The following is a 22,606-nucleotide window of genomic DNA, read 5'->3' as shown; positions in this document are numbered from 1 at the left end:
GAGAGTTAAATTTGGGTTCAATCATGAAGACATGAAAGTGGCTGAGATTTGCTCAGGTAGACAAGGGGTAAGGCTGAACCAGAGAGAAAATGTCATGTTTAGTTAAAAGAGGTTTGAGAAACATGTTGTGTTCACAAATCTGCACGTAATGTGCTAAGAGGGAATAAGTTGCAAATTGGTACAAGATGAATGTGTGTCTGTGCATATGCACATACATAGAATTACATAGAATTTTCGATCAATTACGTGATGGAGAACCGGAGAAAGATAAGTAGGAAAATGACATAGATTTCTTTAAAAAATTTTTAAATTAATTATTTTAGTTTAGGTGAAATATGGATGAGAAAAAAAACTCAAAATGTATAACATGATATAAACATTTAGTTAAAGAAGATTCTAGCAACAATATAGAGAATGTAAGGGAATGGAGTGGATCTGCAGGAGGAAAAACCATTTGAACGATGGGAGTAAAGGTGCCAGAAACTCTGCAGGCTGGGAGGATGCAGGCTCTAGAGGAACTGGTCTGTAATTAAATCTACTTATACACTCAGATGTGTTGGGGTCATTCTATTTCTTGCACTTAGTAGGTAAGTAGGCGGAAAGCCAGACCCCCTACATCTTTCAGGATAGGTCAGAGAGTATGGGACTCCACGTGAGAAGGGCAAAGAAAAATTCTCAGTCATCCGTCAGGTCCTATTATCAGCAACAGGATCCCTCTGTGAAAAAAAAGACATTTGTCTCTCCAATGGGGTGAATGTTTCTGAATCTCCAGCTCTGTGAAACCATTCCCACGCAGTTGATATCTTCCATCTTTTCTTTATATTAAAGGGACTTGTATTCTTTGATTTCTCTGTAAATCACCATTATGCTTTTGACAGGCACACAGCAACCCATTACAATATCCCAGGGAAGAAGTGATAAGGGTTAAACTAAGACAATGATCTAGGGAAGGAGAAAGGGATGGGAGGATCACGATGGGGCACTGAAAGATTTATGTGGTAAAAATAAAATAAATGCAAACTGGCTATCCTTTGGAAGTAAGATAGGCTAAAGTAGAAAATACCTATTTATGCCACCTTAAAAATCTTCATGCTCAGAAATGTCACAGTGTTAGCACACTAAAATAATATTAAATAGCTTCTTGTTTGTTAAACCACAAAAGTGTATCAGTTTGCAAAACTCAATTCGAGAGAGGCAGATAAGGAAAAGGGAAATAGAGAGAGACATAAACAAAAGCTATCTTCCTAAATCATAAAAGTAAGATATGAACATTTAGCTAGGTCTGAAAGCTAGGAAAACAACAAAAAAGGTGTCATTTTTCTCTTGTAAAATTTCATCATTAAACTCTGGGTTTGCTAACTATGGCCATGAATCATAGCTACATGGCACTGATGCTACGCTACTCTAGTCTCCTCTGGGAGAGGCCACTATGCCATTGTGTTATGACAGCAGGTCTGAGCCCAGCCAACATTGTCTAAACATTGTCTTAGGCATCCAATGACCCATGCCCTCCTGCCAAAAATTCACAGGCTCAGCTGTGAGTTGTATCCTCCTGTAAGCAAGTTGTTAGTGACTTATCTTACTAGGAGGGAGGGAAAAGGAAGCAAAGATACTCCCCCTTTGACCAAGGGAAGTGCCTGGCAATGCTTCTTCTCCTGAATGCACATGAGTGTAGACAGATCCCCTTTATATGGGACGTCTGGGTGGCTCAGTGGTTGAGTGCCCGCCTTTGGCTCAGGGCATGACCCCAGTATTCTTGGATCCAGTTCCAAGTCGGGCTCCCTGCATGGAGCCTGCTTCTCCCTCTGCCCGTGTCTCTGCCTCTCTCTCTAGGTCTCTCATGAATAAATACATAAAATCTTAAAAAACAAAACAAAACAACAAAACAAAACAAAACAACCCAGATCCCCTTTATAGAGCCGGTACACCCATCCCCCAGCTCCTGTGCATAAGAGCTCACAGCTGCCCTGCCTCCGGATAATTACCCAGAGTCCCCACTTTCCAGAGAGAAATACTTTCTAATATGACTTAGGTTCCAGGACCCCCAAAGATCAGGACAGAGCTGATTGTTTTCCCCTGAGAGCACATCCTTGCTTGACTCTTTTCTCTTTCCTATTCTGCTTCCCTCACTTCCCTGATTTATTTATTTTTTTCCCATTTGCTTCCTGAAAAGCACTCTTACAGTAAATCACTGAGACCCAAATGTCTCCCCCAAGGCCTGCTTTTAGGAAACGTGACCTAAAATAAAAGGCTTAACAATAATATGGCTGACCTAAAATAAAAAATTGGCAACTGAGATTTTCAGCAAAATAAGACAGGGAGAACACTATTTGGTGGTAATATTCATAATCCTAACAATACTGGCAAAAGAGAAGAGATGCTTATATTTCATTAGGTCTCAAGATAACATGATGGTCCAACAAAGAGGAGTTATGTAGTAATTATCCGTGACAACAGCAACATCACATCAGCAAGGCAGACTAACAATTACATGTTGTTTTCCTTTGGAATTGTATTGACAGTAATACAACACTTGTACCACATCGTTCTATTTGTATGCCATTAAGTATGTGACCTTGAAAAGAAGTTGCTTAATCTTTCTGATCCTCAGTTTCCCTATCAGCAAGATAAATTTAAAATGCCTTCTTCCTGTAATCATCATGAATATTAAATGAGAGGCTCCAGCAAAGCAATTAGCATAACACTTGGCTCTCTCCAAATATTAATTTCCTTCCACTTTCCTACCATGTCACCATCAATTAATATTTCTTTTTAACGCACTGGCTGTATTGTACCGTAATCAACACTAAGATTTAATCTAAGTTTATTCTTTTATCATTGTTCAAGGTGATGTGATCAGTATGAGAGATTATTTCCCATGCTTCTGAGAACAAATTATGGGAAACTGACAGGATTAGCTCATTTACTATAGTGGATATTTGTGTTTTTGCTTGCCCAGCATATCTCTCTCTCTCTCTCTCTCTCTCTCTCTCTCTCTCTCTCTCATGTTTATTTAGTGCTGGCAGCATGCTAATTTTTCCCTGGGGAAGTCCCTCTGTATTTCTAAATTTTTATTAAAGATGGTCTCCCACCCATAGGAGGGCTGGGCATCTGACTCAGCTGAACCAATCAGATGTATTTCCCAAAACTGTTTGTCTTGAGTGACCACAGGATGCAAAATGGTTGACATTTCTTCCTCATCACAGTGATGCTCTGAACAGAATCCTCATTAGTTCCTGCTCCTTGATCTCTCAAATTCAGCTCTTCTTTGAGAGGCCTTTGATTTCACAATCTACTTATCATTTCAATAAATGGCTTCTACTGCTGTTAGCCAAAGATAGTCTCTGTTGCCTGCCACCAAATGAGCCCTATAAACAGTGATGCTTAAATTTAAAAAAAAATTCAAGAATTTCAAATAAATCTTTAAAGATGGACTTAGGACTTTACATTCTAAAGTGGAATGCTTTAAAGCAAAGAAGAAGAAGAAGAAGAAGAAGAAGAAGAAGAAGAAGAAGAAGAAGAAGAAGAAGAAGAAGAGGAGGAGGAGGAGGAGGAGGAGGAGGAGGAGGAGGAGGAGGAGGAGGAGGAGGAGGAGGAGGAGGAGGAGGAGAAAAGAACATTCTCAATTTTATTTGAAGGGATCAATATCGCGGTTATTCATAAATATATATGTTTTATATATAGGATCATTTGCCAGTTCTGACACCAATGGATGATATATCTTAATTAAATATGTTTTACATTAGAAATATATTACACATGATGATAAATTTCAGATAACCCGATGCCACTTTCATGTTTCACTTGTGTTTTAAAACATATGCCCCTTCTCAAACTAAAAATTAATACAATAGCAGATTATAATATCCCTACTAATATATTAGCAGATTCAGTATTCCGTAAGTACTAATGATATTATCAAATCATAACTAAATTATGGTAGAATAGGAGAGTATCCCAGAACTTCTGATTACAGATGAATCACTATAAAATTAACAATGTACTATCCCATAGAGTATGTTCTGGTATCTATTATTTATCTGTCAAAGGGGAATTAATAGGGTATCCCAGATCCTGAGTCACACCAGGATGATTCTCACAGCTCAGGGGAGTATCCCTTCTAGACATACCTTCTATCCATCCCACACATATTATTACCATATTGCTGTCCCACTGCTAACCTACATGCAAGTATGCTTAGACTCGGTAGGCAAAGAGACCAGAGTCTCTATGGAACTCTCAGCAGGGCAGCTCCTGGTCCAGGGAAATGTAAGCCCATGGTATTCTGGAGATCAAGTGCAGGTTCCCGAGGTGCCGCGACATTCTCAGGACAGCGCACTTTGCTGTTTAGCCACTTAGAGCTCCAAGTTCTCCTCCCCAGTCCCTATGTTACTCTATCTCCCTCAGAGAAAATACTTCAGGTCAAGTCTGTGCCATTGCAAACTCATGCATCTATTGAACAGACATTTATTGCTTGGTGGTAATGTGTCAGGCTCCCAGCTGGACTCAGAAAAACAGTGGTGAACAGAACCGATGAAATCCCCACTTTCACATTTGGATGTGAGTGGCTGGGATGGGCAAGAAGCAGGTAAATAAGTAGACTAACTAGACAATTCCAGATAGCCATAAGCACTAGGCAGAAAATAAGGAAGGTGAGTTGATTGAGAGGGAACCATTTGGTAGTGACAGGATGGTTAAATTTAGTTTTGGTGATTAGGAAGGGTCTTTCAGGGGAGGTAGCCTTCTTGTCCTATGACTGTGCCAAAGAACTATATAAACAGATTTAAATTTTGTGAGAAGAGCAGAGGACATCAAAACACACCCGCAATGTACTGGTTATTATAGGGCATGTGTCCCATCGGCCTGTACCCATCTGAAACACACAACTACTGCTATTTGAAATGTCAGTATCTAGGATATGATATCCTCCTCCGTGCCCACTCCTCATTTTTTTTGTTGTTGCAATTATATTAGCTTAAAGGAACTGTGTATCGAGATTTAGCCTCCAGATTCTTACCCAAATTCCTACAAAGTAGTAATATTTGAATGAGTAGAAAAAAAAAAAAAACCCTTAAGAGTTGTCTTGGTCTCCTGTGAGCTTATCTTTATTGCTGGATATTCTAAGACAACGATTTCATTTTCTGTTTCTCTTTTTGATGAGGAATGATCAATGGTTTTTCAAGTAAGGATTTTAAAATAAATGAAAAACAGCTCCTTTCTCTAAAAATTAAAAAACAAAATCTTGAGCAGCCCAGGTGGCTCAGCGGTTTAGTGCCGCCTTTAGCCCAGGGCATGATCCTGGAGACCCGGAATCAAGTCCCATGTCAGGCTCCCTGCCTGGAGCCTGCTTCTCCCTCCCCCCTCTTTCTCTCTCTCTGTCTCTCATGAATAAAAAAATAAAATATTTTTAAAAAGTAAAAAAAAATCTTATTCAATATTTATTTCTTTAATGGCGTTTCAACATAGTATACTATAGTGTCAAGAGGAAAATATCTATTGCCAAGGTAAAGTACATGGCGTGTACTAATACCTTATGGTTGAAAGAGTGAATATATGTGGTTTCTCATTCAGACTGCCCCCACCCCACTAGTTTGACTTAGACAAATTCTTCATTCCCTAGAGACCACCAGCCTGATCACCTGGAGAAAGAGAGGTTACATCAGATGGTCTATAAGGTCATGTCCAACCCTACAATTGTATGACTCAATAACTCAGCTGGCTATTCCCGATGACATAGTTAAAATGACATTGACTTTAGAGCCTACATTTCGAGACTGGGTACCTATGGCAAGATAAAGCATTCAAGGAGCCAAGCTGGCAATGGGACTTGAGAAAGGCAAGTGGAAGCAATGCTGTTGCTGGCAAAGACCCAGGTTTGGTTCTCCATGCCACCTCAAATCATTCCAGACCAAGCTCATAGTCACAGAGACCCAGAGACCAATACTCACTTGGGAGAATTCTTTAAAAAGAAGAAAAGCACTTCACTAAAATACTACCCTACCTGCAGCTTTGTTCTCAGATGGACCTGAGGTCAGAACCTGTGCTAAAGGCTAACCCAGATCTCAGGAAGACATCTAAAAGCCTCAATCTCCACATCTATAAAACAGAAAATAAAAACCGTATTTCCCTCTTTGAGTTTTTGTGAAGATTAAATAAAATAGTGATTGCAAAGCACTTAGTATAGTATCTCTTATTATTCTTTTTCTTAAAGATTTATTTATTTATTTATTTATTTATTTATTTATTTATTTATTCATGATAGACATGGAAGGAGGGAGGGAGAGAGAGAGAGGCAGAAACACAGGAGGAGGGAGAAGCAGGCTCCATGCTGGGAGCCCGATGCAGGACTTGATCCCAGGACTCCAGGATCACGCCCTGGGCCAAAGGCAGGCACCAAACCGCTGAGCCACCCAGGGATCCCCATCTCTGATTATTCTTAGGAATTTTTATAAACCTCTCTGACCTTTGGACATAAAAGAATCTGCACTCAGGCTCACCTACACCATGCTTTGGAAACATTAAATCATTCCAACAGCAAGTCAAAAGAATTTCTCAGCAGGTAGCAATTTACTTCCTTGAAGTTAAATTCAAATGTTTTGTTTTATTAAAACAAGCAAAACAAAGGTAACAAGGTTCTATTTCTGCTTTGTAGCTGAACATGTGTATGAATGTAATTGTAGTTGTGCTCCATAAATCTGACAGCCATTTTCAAACTTGATTGGTAGAGTTTATGCAAGTGTATGCAATGCACATTATGCTGTACTCTTTCAGTTACAAATGATATATAAATACAGGAGGATGAAAATTTAGAGAACCACTCGGAGACCCACAAAACACCAAAAACAACTTCAATATATAGACTACAAGCCTGGAATACCCACAACCTTGATGTTTATCATTGGTCATGCTGAGCAGGCAAGCCTTTGCTTTCTGATCTAATCAACTTCAGAATGATTGTGAAGCCAACAGCTGTGTCAGAGCAATTGGAAAAATAGATTCAGAACAAAGGGGAAGACCCATCTCTCTAGGACATCTCCCTCTGGAACACATGCTAAGCTTCAATGGAATGTATAAATATTTCATTCACTATTTTGTACAACATTACTCCTATGATTTATATGTCCAACCCATTACTTTTAAAAGAACATTGACATACCCTTTGAACAGTGCCTCCTCTAACCTCCCTCTTCCCTTACTTAATGAGCGTAGGGGGATTAGAACCCTAAGTAGAATCTTTGCCTGTTCCATATAACATCACAGGTATATTTATATACCAAAATATAAAGTCATTTACTTTCATTTTGTAGAAGTGTAGCTTCCCTTAGGACAGCTGTTATCTGGGATATTTTCTGTTTTGTGTTTTCTTTCATGATATTTTGAGAAGGACAGAGGCATGAGGAGGTACTGAGATATTGTACTTCCTATCCCTATTGCATCTGAAGGGAACAGGAAGATAAATAAAACGACAGGCATGTAGAGGAAGAGTGGGAAGAGGAGAACTGGTTGACCCTGCTAGAAGGAGCTGCAGGTCCACAAGCTGGCTTGCTTTCACAACCTCACAGTTGGGCCAGTGGCTTCAAGGACACAATTGACCAGATAGACATGGCCTCCTTCAATTGCTGATTCCTATCTTTGCAAATTTTAAGGAATTCTAGAGTTTAAGTGGATTGGGATCAATGCAATTTATGATTAAGCATGTTTTGGTGATTTTTACTTTCTAATAATGTGTATACTTAAAAATCCAGAAAGATGTGGGCCAGAACACTACTCAGTATCTTTCAAGTCAGGAAACACAGGATTTAAAATATATTATTTATGTTTTAATAGTAAGGTAACACAATTTTTGCTAACCTCCAGACAGTTGAAATAGCTAAAAAATTAAAACAAGGGGTCAACAGTTCACCCAGAAAAAGACCACAATAAATAGTCTATTTTTTTTTCTGTTACCAGATGTTTTGGATATTCTCAAGCAATCCCGATCCCCTAAATAGAACTCGTCCTTCACTGATAAGGAATAAATGCTTTAGGGGATCCCTGGGTTGCACAGTGGTTCAGCGCCTGCCTTTGGCCCAGGGCGTGATCCTGGAAACCGGGGATCAAGTCCCGCGTTGGGCTCCCGGCATGGTGCCTGCTTCTCCCTCTGCCTGTGTGTCTGCCTCTCTCCCTCTCTCTCTGTATCATGAATAAATAAATAAAATCTTTAAAAAAAAGGCGAAAAAAAAAAGAATAAATGCTTTGGGATGGGTTTTTATTTTTCTCATTCAATGACAGGTTCCTTTTTTTTTTTTAAAGATTTTATTTATCTATTCATGAGAGACACAGAGAGAGGCAGAGACACAGGCACAGAGAGAAGCAGGCTCCCTGAAGGGAGCCTGATGCAGGACTCGATCCTGGGACCCCAGGATCACGACCTGAGCCAAAGGCTGACACTCAACCGCTGGGCCACCCAGGCATCCCAATGAGAGGTTCCTGCTCCAGGAGGGATCTGCTCAGTCTGCCCTCATTCCAACCTTGCCCCCCATCCTGCCGCCTGTTAGGGAGGGGACCTGGTACACAGATTATGCTTCCCAAGTTCTTGGGTCTGCTAGCTTCTGCCTGGGTTCCAACTGAGCAGAGACTAGACAGCAAAGAAAAGGAATATATAGGTTATCCCCTCCTTCTTCCCTGCCTTCGGAGGCTTCTCTATCAGTAATATGCTTCTCTGTAGTTTCAGTTTCAGTCGACACCTTTCTGGAGCTTCAGCTGCATAACTTCTTCCATTTGCCCCCAGTCTAGGGGTGATGGTGGCTAATAATCTCACGGAGCTTGCTTGGCTTCTCAGTTCGTCACCCCTGGACACAATCCCCTGAAACACATTCCTTTTTGTTTTAATAACTAGCATGGATTCTGTGTTTCTGGCTAGCCTCTTCCTGATATACCTCCACAGTAATTTATAGACTGTTACCTTTTCTTTAGTTCATTCAACAATTCTAGAGCATCTAAATGTAGCAGGTACTGCTTGAGTGGCTAAAAGTACAGCAGCAAACAAGGCCAACAGTATGCCTGTTCTTGTGAAGCTCCATAAGTTTCATGAAGACAGACAATAAACAAAAATATAAAATGACAGATAATAATATGTAAAATTCAGAGGAAGAAGGCTAGGCAATGTGCGGATGAGAGACTGAGCACTACTTTAGTTTGGAGAGTTACAGGAAGCCTCACAGAGGAGGTGCCATTTGAACTGAGCTATGAAGGACAAGAAGGGACCAGCTATGTCACAAAGAAGAGACGGAGCACTCCAGGTAGAGACAGGGAAACTTGGGCAGGAAGAAGTTTAGAATAGTGGAGGGACAGCGAGGCCAGAAAGGAAAAGCTCCTCCTGAGCAGAGGTCAGGGATGGAGGTAGAAGACTGGTCATGGAGATAGGAATTTGAACTTTATTTTTCTAAGTGGGATTAGAAGCCATCAGAGAGTTATAAGCAGAGGTAGGGAGCATGATTTAATTTATAATTTTAAAAATTTACTCTAACTGCTTTTGGGAGAGTGGATCGAGGGAGGGCAGGAGGGGAAGCTTCCAGGTGAGTCACCTCTATTACCAGGGTACCTATGATGGTGGAGGTTGGGCTAAGGTGGTAGCAGTAGAGAGGGAGGCGATGTAACTGCTGTCAAGGGAGAGTGGATGGGATTGCTGATAAATAGAATGTCAGAGTAAGATCAGGAAAGAATAATGAAGGATAATTGTGATTTTTTTGGTTGACCAAATAGATGGATACGTAAACCAAAAATCATTCTCGATCATATTTCTTTCATCTTACTAGAGTTAACATTCTTCTCTTGAGAAGTATTCATACATAAATGTAAACCTGGTATTTGTTTCATTACCCAGCATTTTATTTTGAAAACTTTCAAGTCTTTGAAAATATTACAAGGACATTACTGTAAACACCACAGGTTCCTTTTCCTATATTCACCAGTGTCAATATTTTGCTACATCTGCTTATATCATTTTCCCTCTATATATCACCCACACACACACACACACAGTTTCACTAAAACACTTAAAAGGAAGTGGCAGACATGACACTTCCCCTCTTGATTATTCAGCACATATCTTCAAAGAACAGGACATTCTCCCATAAAGCTGTTCTATTTTCACTCCCAAGAATTTTTACCTTAATGTGAAATTATTATCTATCATATAAGCCCTCTTCATATTTCTGTTTCCCACAAAATTGTTTCTTACAGCCCTTATAGAACCTCCTTTCCCCTCAAAATCTGCTATCCAATAAAGAATCATTCATTTTTCATATCACTGTTGTCTCCTTAATCTAAAATAGACCAGTCTTTTTTTTTTTTTTTTGAAGAGTCTAAGCCAGCTACGATGTTCCTCAATGGAATTTTTTCTGCTTGTTTCTTCAAGATTGAATTAAAGACAAACTTTATTTGGTGGATTACTACAGAGATGATATTGTGCCCTTCTTAGTGATCAGCCAGGAGGTGCATGCTATTACTTGGATCCAATTATGGGTCAGATAAGTTTGATCACTTGGTTAAGATGGTGGCTTTTTAGTTTTAATCAATAGAATCTTAATAGCCTTCAACCAACTCATGAAATTAGAGAAATATCTCTTTGCTATTTCAAAACATAACAACAGTCACTGCACAGAATGTTCATAAAAATGTCCACTCCCTTGAAGGTGGATAGCTCTCTCTGGAAATATAGGGAAACCGGTAACAACAATAGTGAAAGAAGGCTGTATGTGTGTCACCTGTCTTAAACAAGCAGCCATAGGTAGTTTCTATTATAAATAACTCTTTGGAGAAGAGTTAGAACATAGCATGACATGAATGGAAAGTGATGTGCAGATCTAAATTTAAATGATCACAGAGGGACACCTTGGCAGCTCAGTAGTTGAGCTTCTGCCTTTGGCTCAGAGCATGATCCCGGAATTTTGGGATCAAGTCCCACATCCGTGGGGAGCCCGCTTCTCTCTCTCTCTGCCTGTGTCTCTGCCTCTCTGTGTGTCTCTCATGAATAAATGAATAAAATCTTTAAAAATAAATAAATAATAAATGATCACAGAAAGTGGGTTCCTCCATGCATAATGCCAATCCTTTGCTTGAAATAAGTGCCACGGGCTAATTCCATAAAAGAAAAGTCATATGCAAATATTTACACAAAACGGTACACTGGATATTCTCGCACCTGTTCTCACAATTAATCCTCAGGTTGTTTCTTCATACATGTAATTAAGATTCAGAAAGGCTCCCTAAATTTCAATAGTTCAAATTCTCAAATTCAAGTCTCAAAATTAATTCTCAATTCTCAACGTTAATATGTTCCAATTTACCATTGGAATCTATAATAAAGTTACTCTAAAATACATGTACTATCCAGAGTGGGGGTGAATGGGTGATGGGCACTGAGGGGGGCACTCGATGGGATGAGCATTGGGTGTTATTCTGTATGTTGGCAAATTGAACACCAATAAAAAATAAATTTATTATTAAAAAAAGAAAATGAGTAAAGAAAAGTGAAATAAAACAATTTTTGAATTCCTAATTGACCCAACAGACAATGGTTTGCTCAAAAACCAGCAACCAAGTACTCAGCGATCACAGCTTATGAGTAAGTGAGATGAGGGCCCTACGGCATGAGAAGGAGGAATTGAGAATACTCTGTTCTGAGGAATGTGTATTGTGTGTGAAGCCTGTGAGGGCACTCGGATTCTTTATAAATGCATCCTGCAAACTCTTTAAAAAATAAGAAAAGAAGCATAATCTAGATACTAAGGAGGGAGAGAAAATGCAATCACAAAATGTTGAATTAAAACCAAAGGAAGCAGGAAAACACTGGAAGACATAAAAATAAACAAAGAACAAGGGCAATAACAGACAACAGTAACCAATATGGTAGATATTGATCTAACTATACTCAGGATCATGTTAAATATCAGTGGTGTAAATATGCTAATTAACAGCCATGTTAAGACACTCAACATCACCCAGCATCAAGGAAACGCAAATCAAAACCACAATGAGCTACTTACCTCATACCTGTCAAAATGGCTAAAATGAACAAATCAGGAAATGGCAGATGTTGGTGAGGATGTGGAGAAAGGGGAGTCTTTTTCCACTGTAGGTGGTAACGCAGGCTTGTGCAGCCACTGTGGAAAACAATGCAGAGGGTCCTCAAGAAGTTAAAAATAGAGCTACCCTATGACCCAGAAACTGCACTACTGAGTTTTTGCCCCAAAGATACAGATGCAGTGATCACAAAGGGCACATGCTCCCCAATGTTTGTTGCAGTATTATCAACAAAAGCCAAACTATGGACAAAGCCCGAACGTCCATCAACGGATTAATGGATAAAGAAGGTGTTGGGGGTGTGTGTGTGTGTGTATGTGTGCGTGCGCGTGCACACACACACACACACACACACACAGAGCGAGAAATATTACTCAGCCATGAAAAAGAATGAAATGTTGCCATCTGTCATGCTATGGACAGAGTTGGAGAATATAATGCTAAGGGAAATAAGTCAGTCTGAGAAAGACAAATACTGTATGATCTCACTTATGTGGAATTTAAGAAACAAAAGAGATGAATATATTTGAAGAGAAAATAAAAAGAGAGAAGTAAGAAAAGAGACTTTTTTTTAATAGAATTCATTTATTTATTCATGAGAAACACAGAGGGAGAGAGAGGCAGAGACACAGGCAGAGGTAGAAGCAGGCTCCCCGCAGGGAGCCCGATGTGGGACTTGATCCCAGGTCTCCAGGATCACACCCCAGGCTGCAGGCGGCACCAAACCGCTGCATCACCGGGGCTGCCCAATCACAGTTATTTTAAAGTCCGCATCTGGTAGTCACTGAAGGTTGGAGTAGCTGTGCCAATTTGCTAAAATCAGACAGCAATGAAATTTGCTACATCAATTGGCTCTTCCTTTCATGAACAGTTCTCTGTAGGATATGGTGCTATTTGATAGCATCTTACCCGCAGTACAACCTCTTTCAAAATTGGAGTCAGTCTTCTCAAACCTTGCTGCTTTATCAACTAAGTTTATGTAATATTCTGAATCCCTTATTGCCATTTCAACAGTCTTTACAGATTCTTTCCCAGGAGTAGGAAAAGGTTGCGTCTCAAGAAATCATATTCTTTTTTCATCCATAAGAAGCAACTCACTATCGGTTGAGGTTTTTTTCCCCCCACTTTTAAAGCCATCATTTTTGGCATTAGTACTTTTAAAAATTTTTAAGTTTTTGCTTAAATTCTAGTTGGTTAGTATGTGGTGCAATATTGGTTTCAGGAGTAGAGTACAGTGATTCCTTACTAATGTATAACATCATGTGCTCATCACAAATGCACCCCTTAATGCTCATCACCCTGTTCGCCCATCTCCCCTCCAGAAACCATTAGTTTGTTCTCTGTAGATAAGAGTCTCCTGTGGTTTGCTTCTCTTTTTTGTCTTCCCTTCCCCTATGTTCATCTGTCTTATTTCTTAAATTCCACATATAAGTGAAATGATATGGTATTGATCTTTATCTAACTGACTTATTTCATCCAAGTTCTATTATGAGATTGCAGCAGTTCAGTCACATCTTCAGGTTCTACCTCTAATTCTAGTTCTCCTGCTGTTTCCACCCCATTTGCAGTTATTTCCTCCACTGAAGTCTTGAGCCCCTCAAAGTCATCCCTGGGGTTTAGAGTCAACTTCTTCCAAATTCCTATTTCTGTTGATATTTTGAATGCTTCTCATGAATCACAAATGTTCTTAATAGCATTTAGCGTGGTCAGTCCTTTCCAGAAGGCTTTCAATGGACTTTTCCCACATCCATCAGAGAAATCAGTATCTATGGCATCTATAGCTGTATGAAATGTGTTTCTTAAATATTAAGCCTTGAAAGTTGAAAATGACCACTTGATCCATGGGCTGCAGAATGGATGTTGTATTAGAGGTAGAAAAACAGCATTAATCTCACTGTACCTCTCTGTCAAAGCCCTTGGGTGCCCAGGTGCGTTGTTAGTGAGCAGTCATATTTTGAAACGAATCTTTTTTTTTCTGAGCAGTCAGTTCAACAGTGGACTTAAAACATTCAAGAAACCATGTCATAAATATATGTACGGTCATCTAGGCTTTGCAGTTCCATTTATAGAGCACAGATAGAAGGGATTTAGCATAATTCTAAAGGGCCCTAGGAATTTCATAATAGTAAATGAGCATTGGCTTTGGCTTAAAGTCACCAGCTGCATTAGCCCCTAACTTAGAGAGTCAGCCTGTCCTTTGATGCTTTAAAGCCAGACATTAACTTCTCTCTAGCTATGAAAGTCCTAACGTCCACTATGAGGCTGTTTAATCTACATTGAAAATCTGCGGTTCAGTGTGGCTGCCTTCATTAATTCTCTTTGCTACAACTTCTGGATACCTTGCTGCAGCTTCTGCATCAGCACTTGCTGCTTCACCTTGCACTTTTATGTCATAGAGATAGTTTCTTTCCTTAAACCTCATGAACTAACCTCTGCTAGCTCAGACTTTTCTTCTGCAGCTCAACTAATTAATTATTAGGGCTTTTTTTTTTTTCCAGAGCAGTTTTTGAGTCACAGAAAAGTTGAGGAAAAAGTAGAGATTTCCCACATACCTGTCTCACCCAAAACACACACACACACACACACACACACACACACACACACACAGAGAGACAGAGAGACAGAGAGAGAGCCTCTCTTACGTCAAGATTTTCCAGCGGGCAGGGGAGGGGGGCACTTGTCACAACTGATGAATCGACACTGATACATCATTATTACTCAAGGTCCATAGTTTATATTATGATCCACTCTTGGTGTTATACATTCTGTGGGTTTGGAAGAATGTGTGGTAAAATCTATTTGTCAATATAGTATCATACAAAGTATTTTCATGACATTATTCTTGTATCCCGGGGATAAATCCCACTGGGTCATGGTGAATAATCTTTTTAATGTATTGTTGGAGCCTATTGGTTACTGTCTTGTTGAGAATTTTTGCATCTGTGTTCATCAGGGATATTGATCTATAATTTTCCTTTTTGTGGGGTCTTTGTCTGGTTTTGGAATTAAGGTGATGCAGGCCTCATAAAATGAGTTTGGAAGTACTCCATCTCTTTCTATCTTTCCGAACAGCTTTGGTAGGATAGGTATGGTTTCTTCTTAAAGTATTGATAGAATTCCCCTGGGAGGCCATCTGGCCCTGGACTTTTGTGTCTTGGGAGGGTTTTGATGACTGCTTCAGTTTCCTCCCTGGTTATTGGCCTGTTCAGGTTGTCTATTTCTTCCAGTTCTAGTTTTGGTAGTTTGTGGTTTTCCAGAAATGCGTCCATTTCTTCTAGATTGCCTAATTCATTGGCGTAAGTTTTTAACATCGTTTGTATTTCCTTGGTATTGATGGTGATCTCTCCTTTCTCGTTCATTATTTTATTAATTTGAGTCTTCTCTCTCTTCTTTTTAATAAGGCTGGCTAATGGTTTATCTATCTTATTAATTCTTTCAAAGAACCAACTTCTGGTTTTGTTGATCTGCTCCACAGTTCTTCTGGTCTCTATTTCATTGAGTTCTGCTCGAATCTTTGTTGTCATCTTCTGCTGGGTGAAGGTTTCATTTGCTGTTTCTCTCCAGCTCCTTTAGGTGCAAGGTTAGCTTTTGTATTTGAATTTTTTCCAGTTTTGAGACGGATGCTTGTATTGTGATGTATTTCCCCCTCATGACTCCTTTTGCTCTATCCCAAAGATTTTGAATGGTTGTATCTTCATTCTCACTAGTTTCCACAAATCTTTTTAATTCTTCTCTAATTTCCTGGTTGACCCTTTCATATTTTAGTAGATGGTCCTTAACCTCCACCTGTTTGAAATCCATCCAAACTACTTCTTGTGATTTCGTTCTAATTTCAAAGTATTATGGTCTGAAAATATGCAGGGGACAATCCCAATGTTTTGGTATCGGTTAAGACTTGATTGGTGACCCAGTATGTGGCCTATTCTGGAGAAAGTTCCATGTGCATTTGGGAAGAATGTGTATTCAGTTGTGTTTGGATGTAGGATTCTATAAATATCTGTGAAATCCATCTGGTCCAGTGTATCATTTAACACTCGTTTCTTTGGAGATGTTGTGCTTCGAAGATCTGTTGATTATAGAAAGCGCTGTGTTCAACTCACCAAGTATAAGTGTATTATTATCTAAGTATGTCTTAACATTGGTTACTACCTGATTGATATACTTGGCAGCACCCACATTAGGTGCATATATATTTATGATTGTTAGGTCCTTTCTAGTATAGATCCTTTAAGTATGATATAGTGTCACTGTTCATCTCTTACTACAGTCTTTGGGATAAACTAATTCATCTCATATAAGGATGGCTACCCCTGCTGTCGTTTGAGGACCATTTGAATGGCAAATTATTCCACAACCTTTTATTTTCAGGTTGTAGGTGACCTTACGTCTAAAATGAGTCTCTTGTAGACAGCAAGTAGATGGGGCCTGCTTTTTTATCCAGTCAGAAACCCTGCACCTTTTGATGGGGTCATTAAGCCCATTCACGTTCAGAATTACTATTGAAAGATATGAATTTAGTGTCATCATGATACCTATTCAGTTCCTGTTTTTGTGGATTGTTTCCTTGGACTACCTCTTTCTTTTACTGAGTCCCCCTTAATATTTCTTGCAGAGCTGGTTTGGTGCTCATCATATTCTTTCAGTTTCTGCCTATCTTGGAAGCTCTTTATCTCTCCTATTCTGAATGAGCTCCTGCTCGATAGAGTATTCTTGGCTGCAGGTTCTTCTCATTTAGGACCCTGACTATATCCTGCCAGCACTTTCTGGCCTGCCAGGCCTCTGTGGCGAGCTCTGCTGTTATTCTAATACTTCTGCTCATAAGCGTTAGGGATTTCTTGTCTCTTGCTGCTTTAAGGATCTTCTCTTTATCTTTGGAATTTGTAAGTTTTACTATTAAAGGTCGAGGTGTTGAGTGGTTTTTATTCATTTCCCCAGGGCAGGGGTGGGGGGGAATCTATCTCCTGTATCTGAATGCCTGTTTCCCTTCCCAAGTAAGGGAAGTTCTCAGCTATGATTTGTCCAAATACACCTTCTGGTCCTCTGTCTCTGTCGGTGCCCTCTGGAACCCCAATTAAACGTAGATTTTTTGCTGCTGAGGCTGTCATTTATTTCCCTTAACCTTTCCTCGTGATCTTTTTTTTTTTTCTTTTTTCCTCAGCTTCCTTCCTTGCCATCAACTTGTCTTGTATGTCACTCACTGGTTCTTCTACCTCGTTAACCCTCATTGTTAGGACCTCCAGTTTGGATTGCATCTCATTTAATTGATTTTTAATTTCAGGCTGATGAGATCTCAATTCTGCAGTCATGAAGTATCTTAAATCCCTTATCCTTATTTCTAGAGCCACCAGTAGGTTTAGAATTGTGTTTCTGAATTGGCTTTCTGAATTTGAATTGTATTCCAAACTTTGTAACTCTATGGGAGAGAGGATGTTTCTGATTCTTTCCTTTGTGGTGAATTTTTCCTTCTAGTCATTTTTCTCAGTGCAGAGTGGCCAGAAACAAGTTGTACTGGAAAAAGGAGAAAGATAGAGAGAGAAAAAAAAGGGGGGGGGGAGGCAGGAAACAGAAAACAAAAAACAAGAGGGAGTATCCTCTGATTCTATATATTGTAAATCCCTCGACTTCCCCTGTTAGTTTCCAGCACTGCTTTGGTCAAGAACTTGCTTTCCCTGTCCTTCCAGCTGGTCTTCTGGGGCATGGGCCTGCTTCTACAAGCAATGCTGATTCTCAGAGGTGTGTGCACCTGGGGGAGCTGCCCAGCCCCCTGCCAGGTGCAGGGCTCAGTGGGAGCTGTTTATCCTATGAGGACCCTGCTGAGTCCCTGGTAAAAAGTGACAGTAGGAGGAACAACAGTGGCGGCGGCCAGGTCTCCAGCCCTGGAGTCAGCTCCCGCAGTAATTACCACAGCTCCCATTACGAAGGGGCCTGGGTGCTCCACAGGCGGGCTGCACCCAGAGCAGGAGCCTCCTTACTGCCCTGTGTTCTCTTGGCTTCCGCCTGTCCCGGGGGGAGTGCCAGATCCTGGGCTGCTTCCCCTGGTGCCCTGGGATCTGGGGCCTGTGCCGGTGGAATCACGCTCCTGGGCCATGCAGCCCCCTCGAAGCGGAGCCGCCGCCTGAGCCGCTCCTGGCCCTTCCGGGCGCATGCTGCAGCCCTTTAGGGAGCTCGGCCCATAGTATGTGGCGCCCTCTCCCTTGGGGCGCAGTTCCTCTGTTAGTGCCCCTGGGAGCCTGAGGGCATCCCTGCCCATCCTGGGATCCTGCCCGAACTCCCTGCAAGTGCCTTTCCTTCCGGGAAGATTGGTAAACCTGCATCTCTGGGACTGGCCTTTCCTGTACTGGGGTCACTTGCCGCCAGGTCTGAGCCAGGCTCTTTGCGGGGCCTCCTCCCCCTTGGATGCTTTTTATTTTTTCCGTCTTCCTACTTTGATAGAAGTGAAAACTCTTTTCACTGTAGCATTCCAGCTGTTTTCTCTTTAAATCTCAGGCCGAATTCCTTGTGCTCTCTTAAGTAAAATCCTTTTTATTTTAAAAGTGGCTTAAAAAAATCCATGGATGCTACATTTGTGGTGAGCATAGTATAATGCATACAGAAACCGAATGCCTATGCTGTACACCTGAAACTACTGTAACGGGTTAACTATACTCAAGTAGAAAAAACTTTTAACTCCATAAAATAAAATAAAATAAAATAAAATAAAATAAAATAAAATAGGAGATAAAAGAACTGATGCCACAGATATACAAGTATCACAAGAGATTATTGTGAACCATATTGCAAGCACCCATATTGTGAAGTCTATATGGCCAAGAACAAGGAACAGCCTTGCTCTACACTGAATATTTCTATACCCACTCCTCCAAACTCAGGTTTTAAGTCTTAGTGTTCAATGTGATGATATTTGGAGGTGATGCCTTTGGTAAGTGATTAAGTCATGAAGGTGTAGTCCTCCTGATTTGAGATTAGTGCCCTTCTAAAGGAGGCTGGAGTGAGCTCCCTTGACCCTGTCCCTTATGAAGACATAGGAGGAAGACAGGCACTCATGAACCAGGAAGCAGACCCTCACTGGACACTAATCTGTCAGTGCCTTGATTTTGGACTTCCTAGACTCCAGAACTATGAGAAATAGTAAGATAGTTTATCAAGATAGCTGATCCTGGGGATCCCTGGGTGGCTCAGCGGTTTGGCACCAGCCTTTGTCCCAGGGCATGATCCTGGAGTCCCAGCATCTTGCAAGCCCAAGTCTTGCATTGGGCTCCCGGCATGGAGCCTGCTTCTCCCTCCTCTTGTGTCTCTGCCTCTCTCTTTCTCTCTCTCTCTACATCTATCATAAATAAATAAATCTTAAAAAAAGATAGCTGAGCTGATAGAAGCTCAATATGCAAAGTATTTTTATTTCTATAAGCTATAAACAGGAAATGAAGTTGATTTTTAAAAATAATTTAAAATAGGATCAAAAGTATCAAATAACTGAAAATAAATCTAAAATATATCTTGCAGGATCTTTATAAGAAATTTTTTTAAACACTGAGAGTAGAGCAATTAAAATATTGTTTGGAAAACTCAGTATTATAAATGTCTCTTCCCTTCAAAATATTTATAGATTCAATGCAATCCCAATCCAAATCTTTGCATTGTAAAGCTTCATAAGTTGATTATAAAAGACCTATGGAGCCCTTTCCCCCTTTATCCTTTCCGTTCCCAAAGATTTCAGTCCAAAAGCACAGGAACAGAAACAAGGAGCGGTGGTGTCCCAGAGGGAGGTATTGGAGCCTGGCACAGAATTGGGAAGGCATAAATGTAGGAGTGCCACCTGAACAGTCTTAGAGTTCAAGACATAGCATCTCTGAAAGGTGAGTAACTTAGGATGAGGTATCACAGACTTCAAAGGTTCAGGAGGCATCCACACAGGGAAAGAACAGCCCAGCATGGGTTTTCAGAGCCTGTAAGTGAGGCACATCATCTGCAGAAGTGGCCTGGTACAGGGTATCTCAGAAAGGAGGTTTTTATATATCTCAAAGTACTTCTCCATAAAATACTAATTGTAAAGTGCAAAGTTAACATTCTGGGGAAGAAAACTGAAGATACTACTCCAGCGATCAACGTCACCAACCATGGGACAAATCAAAACTGTAGGTCACATGATATGATGCAATGAGAAGAGTAGAGGACCAGTTCAGTTGTGCTCTTGCTAAAATACATATATGTATATGTATATAAATATAATCTTAATTTTATCATAAGGAAACATAAGATACGTAAGAAAAACCCACACTGAAAAGACATTCTACGTTACTGGAATGAACTCTTCAAAGGATTAAAAGTCACAAAAATCAATGGAAAGACTAAGGAACTGTTCTAAACTGAAAGAGACTAAGAAACACAACATCTTAGTTCAGTACATGGTTTTGAATAGGACCTTCCTTGCTATAAAGGATACTACAGACAAATGTCAGAGCTTTAAAAGAATAGGTTTATTTTATTTTTTTAGAAGATTTTATTTATTCATGAGACACACACACACACAGAGAGAGAGAGAGAGAGAGAGAGAGATGCAGAGACACAGACAGAGGGAGAAGCAGGCTCCATGCTATGAAAGGAGCCTGATGTGGGACTCGATCCCCGGTCTCCAGGATCACACCTTGAGCTGCAGGCGGTGCTAAACCACTGCGCCACCGGGGCTGCCCAGAATATGAGGTTTAGATGATAGAGGGGATAGTTGACGTAGCAATTGCACAACTGGGTATTTACCCCATAGATACAAATGTAGTGAAATGAAGGGGCACCTGCACCTCAATGTTTATGGTAGCAATATCCACAATACCCAAACTGTGGAAGGAGCCAAGATGTCCTTCAACAGAGGAATGGATAAAGAAGATGTGGTATGGGACCCCTGGGTGGCTCAGTGGTTGAGTGTCTGCCTTTGGCTCAGGGCATGATCCTGGGATCCGGGAAGAGTCCCATGTCCGGCTCCCTGAATGGAGTTTGCTTCTCCCCCTGCCTGTGTCTCTGCCTCTCTCTCTCTCTCATGAGTAAATAGATGAATTCTTTTAAAAAAAAGATGTGATATACATACAAAATGGAATATTACTCAGACGTCAGAAAGGATGAAAACCTACCACTTACATCAATGGGCATGGAACTAGAGGGTATCAGGCTGAGTGAAACAAGTCAACTGGAGAAAGACAATGATCATATGGTCTCCCTCATAGGTGGAATATAAGAAATAGTGCAAGGAGGGGAAACTGAATGGGGAAAAATCAGAGAGGAAGACAAACCATGAGAGACTCAACTCCAGAAAACATACTGAAGGTTGCTGAAAGGGAAGTGAATGGGGGGATGGGGTAAATCAGTGATGGTCATGAAGGAGGGCATGTGACGTGATGAGCACTTGGTGTTACATGCAACTGATGAATTATCGAAAACTTTATCTGAAAATGATGACCCTTCTAAATGTTGGGAAATTGAATTTAAATTTAAAAACATAATGTATACCTAACATAGTTTGAATGGGTGTACTTATATGCCAATTTTTAAAAAACACAGTACTGTAAATGTATTTTCTCTTCCTTCTTATCTTTTTTTAAAAGATTTTATTTATTCATAAGAGGCAGAGAGAGAGAGAGAGAGAGAGAGAGGCAGAGACACAGGCAGAGGGAGAAGCAGGCTCCATGCAGGGAGCCTGATGTGGGACTTGATCCCGGGTCTCCAGCATCACACCCGGGCTGAAGGCGGCGCTAAACCGCTGAGCCACCCGGGCTACCCTCTTCTGATTTTTCTTAATAACATTTTTCTCTAGCTTACTTTATAAGGAGAATATAGAATGGAATACATATAACACACAAAAAATAGGTTAATTGACTGTTTTGGTACAATATTCTGGTCAACAGTAGATTAGTAGTAGTTAAGTGCCTGGGGAGTCAAAAGTTCACAGATTTTTACACAGAGGATCAGTGCCCCCTTAAGCTCCACATTATTCAAGGGACAATTGTATTAGTGTTGATTTTCTGATTGGCAGGGTTGTACGGTAGCTATGTGGAATGTACTGACTTGCAGGATATAGGGGCCACAGGAATTGGGCATAAATTAACAATTTACTTTCAAACCATTCTGGAGGGAAAAGGTCGTTTTCTCTATTTTTTCTTTTCTCTAATTTTAAGACTCTTCTCAAAAAGTAAATTAAAAAAAAAAGAAAAGATAAAAAGCCTTAGGCAAATCTTTTTCACCATGAGGAAAGAACTATGAATAATAAGTATTTAAAATTGAAATTATACACAGGGTTTATGGCACTATAAAAATTGAAATACATACAAACATTGGTGATAGCTTTAGCAGCAGTATATCAAAATGATGTGTGTCTAAATCCATATGTCTAGTAATAAAACATAGAAAATACAAAAAAAAAAAAAAAAAAACAACTACCAATTACCAGCCCCAAAACATTATCAACAACTTGGTCCGATCTACTTGGGCAGATTGGAGCCTGTAAAACTCAATAATGCTGGTTTCCATGTAGAAAATATGCTTAAATTTAATCAGA

General features: G+C 40.2%; 1 long non-coding RNA gene across 1 annotated transcript in view; it reads right to left on the bottom strand.

Annotated features, from left to right (window-relative positions):
- The window catches only part of LOC140629401 (uncharacterized), a 35,289-nt gene extending 23,038 nt beyond the window's left edge, over window positions 1-12,251 (bottom strand). The window contains exon 1 of the long non-coding RNA XR_012027233.1: window positions 12,030-12,251. This is a non-coding gene — a long non-coding RNA (uncharacterized lncRNA). The remainder of the gene's footprint in view (window positions 1-12,029) is intronic.
- Between the last annotated feature and the right edge of the window lie 10,355 nt (window positions 12,252-22,606).

The sequence above is a fragment of the Canis lupus genome (genome assembly GCF_048164855.1).
Source record: "Canis lupus baileyi chromosome 5 unlocalized genomic scaffold, mCanLup2.hap1 SUPER_5_unloc_2, whole genome shotgun sequence".
Taxonomy (NCBI): domain Eukaryota; kingdom Metazoa; phylum Chordata; class Mammalia; order Carnivora; family Canidae; genus Canis; species Canis lupus.
This window is presented reverse-complemented; position numbering and strand designations above follow the sequence as displayed.